The sequence below is a fragment of the Periplaneta americana genome, chromosome 9 (assembly GCF_040183065.1).
Source record: "Periplaneta americana isolate PAMFEO1 chromosome 9, P.americana_PAMFEO1_priV1, whole genome shotgun sequence".
Classification (NCBI taxonomy): Eukaryota; Metazoa; Arthropoda; class Insecta; order Blattodea; family Blattidae; genus Periplaneta; species Periplaneta americana.
Genome location: NC_091125.1, coordinates 164,803,826 through 164,809,825, shown reverse-complemented (window position 1 = coordinate 164,809,825; position 6,000 = coordinate 164,803,826).

Genomic DNA, 6,000 nt, shown 5'->3' with positions numbered 1-6,000 from the left:
TCAGGTATGTAATAAACGATCCTCGCACAAAATAATGTACGATACACGAGGGGTATGTTTGTTTTCATGTTCTCGGAAATTAAAAAAGCTCAACTACGTTTCGCTTTTTCAATCTTTTCCACGACCATGAAAACGTCAACATACCGCTCTTGTAACGTATATTACTATTTGAATATTTATTAATATTTAATTATTGTACGACATTGTGATCGATTAATTAAAATCTGTCTCAGTGAAACGTACAGCAGAGTTCGTATAGGTCAGTTTCTGTCAGATGCGTTTCCAATTCACTGTGGGCTAAAGCAAGGAGATGCACTATCACCTTTACTTTTTAACTTTGCTCTAAAGTGTGCCATTGGGAAAGTCCAGGATAACAGAGAGGGCTTGGAATTGAACGGGTTACATCAGCTGCTTGTCTATGCGGATGACGTGAATATGTTAGGAGAAAATCCACAAACGATTAGGGAAAACACGGGAATTTTACTTGAAGCAAGTATAGAGATAGGTTTGGAAGTAAATCCCGAAAAGACAAAGTATGTGATTATGTCTCGTGACCAGAATATTGCACGAAATGGAAATATAAAAATTGTAAATTTATCTTTCGAAGAGGTGGAGAAGTTCAAATATCTTGGAGCAACAGTAACAAATATAAATGATACTCGGGAGGAAATTAAACACAGAATAAATATGAAGGGTACACGGGAAAAATGATCAAAGTCCATAAAAAATCGAAATTGAGTTAATAATGCTATCTTATAGTGCAAAGGAAATACTATCATGTGGTCTAGCTAGTAATAAGAAATCATCGTTCTTGACATTCCACTACGTCAATTTCTATTAAATACACACATAACAAAGTATTAAGTGCTTAAACTTTAAAATTCCTTTTTCTCGAAACTTTCTAAAATGGACCTTGATCGTTATTCCCGTGTACCCTTCATATGGGAAATATCTGTTACTATTCGGTTGAGAAGCTTTTATCATCCAGTCTGCTGTCAAAAAATCTGAAAGTTAGAATTTATAAAACAGTTATATTACCGGTCGTTCTATATGGTTGTGAAACTTGGACTCTCACTTTGAGACAGGAACACAGGCTAAAGGTGTTTGAGAATAAGGTGCTTAAGAAAATATTTGGGGCTAAGAGGGATGAAGTTACGGTACAGGAGTATGGAGAAAGTTACACAACACAGAACTGCACGCATTGTATTCTTCTCCCGACATAATCAGGAACATTAAATCCAGACGTTTGAGATGGGCAGGGCATGTAGTACGTATGGGCGAATCCAGAAATGCATATAGAATGTTAGTTGGCAGGTCGGAGGGAAAAATACCTTTAGGGAGGCCGAGACGTAGATGGGAAGATAATATTAAAATGGATTTGAGTTAGTTGGGAATGATGATAGAGAATGGATTAATCTTGCTCAGGATAGGGACCAATGGCGGGCATATGTGAGGGCGGCAATGAACCTCCGGGTTCGGCATTCAACCAGGTGAGAATTTTATTATGTAAAGTCTACATTCGATGTACGCTAACACAAAAAATGAAAGGATTTTGGAGAATGGCAATTAGACCCCTGTTGACATATCAGTATAGAAAATTCTAAAACACATTTTCAACTCTCTATTTATTATTTCACTCCAAACCACCCAGATTTCATTATCTAGCTCTTTAATTTCACAAATAACTTTCTATTTTAAATTCACTGTTACTTACTGACTTACAAATGGCTTTTAAGGACCCCGAGGTGTATTGCCGCCTCACATAAGCCCGCCATTAATCCCTATCCTGAGCAAGATTAATCCAGTCCCTGTAATCATATTTCACTTTCCATTTTAATATATATTATCCTCCCATCTACCTCTCGGCCTCCTCAAAGGCCCTCTTCTCTCAAGTCTCCCAACTAACACTCTGTAAGCATTTCTGGATTCACCTGTACGTACTACATGCCCTGTCCATCTCAAACGTCTGGGTTGAATGTTCCTAATTATGTTAGCTGAAGAATACAAAGCGTGCAGTTCTGCGTTGTGTAACTTTCTCCATTATCCTCTAACTTCATCCTTCTTAGCCCCGAATATTTTCCTAGGCATCTTATTCTCGAACATCCTTAACCTCTGTTCCACTCTCAAAGTGAGAGTCCAAGTTTCATAACCATACAGAACAATCAGTAATATAACTGTTTTATAAATTCTAACTTTCAGAATTTTGAGAACAGACTGGATGACAAAAACTTCTCAAGCGAATAATAACAGGCATTTGCCGTATTTATTCTGTGTTAATTTCCTCTTGAGTATCATTTATAGTTGTTACTGGTGCTCCAAGATATTTGAGTTTTTCCACCTTTTCAAAGAAGAAATTTCTAGTTTTTATGTTTCCAATTTGTACAATGTTCTGGTCACAAGACATAAACATACGCTTTGTTTTTTCGGCGTTTACTTCAAAACCTATGTTTTTACTTGCTTCAAGTAAAATTCCCGTGTTTTCCATAATAGTTTGTGGATTTTCTCCTGACATATTCTTTCATCTCCATAATCAAGCAGCTGATGTAACTCGTTCAGTTCCAAACCATCTCTGTTTTCCTGGACTTTACTAATGGCATATTCTACAGCTAATTTAAAAAGTGAAGGTTATTTTCCTTAATATCAAAGTTAAATCTTCATTTCTTTTTTTCTTGATTGTATACTTCACTGTGAATCTTAGCCTGTATTAAAGCTGTATTGTAATCATCACGGTTCTCTATAAATATATATATGTGTGGGGAATTGAACACAGGTCTTCTGGATTTCGAATCTGAAATATTGTCAAATCATCAACAGCAAGGATTGAAAATATAGCAATTGGAAATAGTACAGTAGTCTGAATTCATCTCTACATACGCGGGATAATCTCATATGCGTTCTTTTTGGTAGCAATATACAGATGTCTACACTGTGCATTTTACACCTTCGTCCAGGAAGTTTAATCTCAGATATTGTATAATATACCGTTCTACTTGAATGTGAAGTACTTGAACGCGTATGAAATATTATTGCATTTCAGATGTGGCAGGCTGTCTGACGTTGCGCTTACATTGTTATGAAATCCTTTTTAGAATAGTTCATCTCGCATAGTCGGGATTTTATTCTACTTGTAAATACAGGAGCTAAACTCAACTCTATTCTGTTAAAGCGTACAAATGTACAAATTTGAGGAATAACACTTAAAAAACATGTGTCAATGGAAATGACACCTACTGTATTTTCCATTGTACGTTTTACGTCTTTCGCAACAATTTATTTCTTTCATTATGTTTCTGATGTATATATACACACATGAAAGAGAGAGACGAAATCATTTAACCCTCGCAGCTTAGCTGCTCTAGAATTTTTTGCTATTTACCTGGGAACTTTTCTAACCCCAAGCAAGTTTGTTGTAAATAATTATAAACTGTTACAGGTTTTTGCGTTTTTTCAAGCATATATAAAGAAATTCAAAGTGTTTGTTATAATATGTGCCGAAAATATTTGTATGTTTGGTAGTAATTCGAAACCAGTTTTTTCTTATAAGATGTGGTCAAAATGTTTCTATATTTGGCTGAAATTCGAAACCAGACTCTTGTTATCAGATGTGCCGAAAATATTTGTATGTTTGGTACTAATTCGAAACCAGACTCTTGTTATCAGATGTGCTGAAAATATTTGTATGTTTGGTACTAATTCGAAACCTGACTCTTGTTATCAGATGTGCCGAAAATATTTGTATGTTTGGTAGTAATTCGAAACCAGACTCTTATTAGCAGATGTGCCGAAAATGTTTCTATCTTTGGTAGTAATTCGAAACTAGACTCTTGTTATCAGATGTGCCGAAAATATTTGTATGTTTGGTAGTAACTCGAAACCAGACTCTTGTTATCAGATGTGCCGAAAATAATTGTATGTTTGGCAGTAACTCGAAACCAGACTCTTGTTATCAGATGTGCCGAAAATATTTGTATGTTTGGTAGTAATTCGAAACCAGACTCTTGTTATCAGATGTGCTGAAAGTGTTTCTTTGGTTGGTAGTAATTCGAAACCAGACTCTTGTTATCAGATGTGCTGAAAGTGTTTCTATGGTTGGTAGTAATTCGAAACCAGATTCCTCTTATCAGATGTACTGAAAATGTTTCTATGGTTGGCAGTAATTCGAAACCAGATTCTTCTTATCAGATGTACTGAAAATGTTTCTATTGTTGACAGTAATTCGAAACCAGATTCTTCTTATCAGATGTACTGAAAATGTTTCTATGGTTGACAGTAATTCGAAACCAGGTTCTTGTTATCAGATGTGCTGAAAATGTTTCTATTGTTGACAGTAATTCGAAACCAGATTCTTGTTATCAGATGTACTGAAAATGTTTCTATTGTTGACAGTAATTCGAAACCAGATTCTTCTTATCAAATGTACTGAAAATGTTTCTATAGTTGGCAGTAATTCGAAACCAGATTCTTCTTATCAGATGTACTGAAAATGTTTCTATTGTTGACAGTAATTCGAAACCAGATTCTTCTTATCAGATGTACTGAAAATGTTTCTATGGTTGACAGTAATTCGAAACCAGGTTCTTGTTATCAGATGTGCTGAAAATGTTTCTATTGTTGACAGTAATTCGAAACCAGATTCTTGTTATCAGATGTACTGAAAATGTTTCTATTGTTGACAGTAATTCGAAACCAGATTCTTCTCATCAAATGTACTGAAAATGTTTCTATAGTTGGCAGTAATTCGAAACCAGATTCTTGTTTATCAGATGTGCTGAAAATGTTTCTATTGTTGACAGTAATTAGAAACCAGATTCTGATTTATTAGATGTGCTGAAAATGTTTCTATGTTTGGCAGTAATTAGAAACCAGATTCTTATTTATCAGATGTGCTGAAAATGTTTCTATTGTTGACAGTGATTCGAAACCAGATTCTTGTTATCAGATGTACTGAAAATATTTCTATGGTTGGCAGTAATTTGACACCAGATGCTTGTTATCAGATGTGCTTAAAATGTTTCTATTTTTGACAGTAATTAGAAACCAGATTCTTGTTATCAGATGTACTGAAAATATTTCTATGGTTGGCAGTAATTTGACACCAGATGCTTGTTATCAGATGTGCTTAAAATGTTGCTATTGTTGACAGTAATTAGAAACCAGATTCTTGTTATCAGATGTACTGAAAATATTTCTATGGCTGGCAGTAATTAGAAACCAGATTCTTATTTATCAGATGTGCTGAAAATGTTTCTATTGTTGACAGTAATTCGATACCTGATTCTTGTTATCAGAAATGCTGAAAATGTGTATCCCCTCGGGAATCTCCATATCGACTCCAGGGCAGTATCATAGCACGTTCTACATACTCGCATATCACGTAGTTGGTAGTGTACTGGACCGGATGATACACTGAGGTACATGAAATGAGTATATAAACAGCATAATAAAACGCGCACTCGCAATGGAATAGCTTATAATTCACAATGCATGTGATTAAAACATTTCGCATGTTAATTACAGGCGTGGTAAATTAGGATGCAATCTGCAGATCAGGGGGGTTGCGTTGATTAACAGATGCAGGCAGAGCGGGTGATCTGTGCAGTTTAATAGAAACACGGGGGATTGAGATGCAAACCAACATAGAGATGTGGAAAGTACATCAGTCAATATTAATTTTATGTGGCACTGGTGTGTGTAGTTACCAAATTACTTTTGTGAGTGTCTTAGAAAAGGAGTTATCAAGCAGGTGTTCTAATAATAATTTAATTTTTTTGTATGTTTTAATTTATTTATTACTTCATTACCACTTACCATCGTTTCACCTGTCTCTGATTAGTTTTAATTGGAAACGATAAAAAAAATACAATTTCCACTTGCTGACACAAATATTTTGTAAGTTAATCACTATCCTGCTGTTAATTTAAACATTTTATAATTTCAAAAATAAATGTTAGCATATAGACTGATTTATGAAGTATGATCAGCAAGCAGAAATCATTTCTT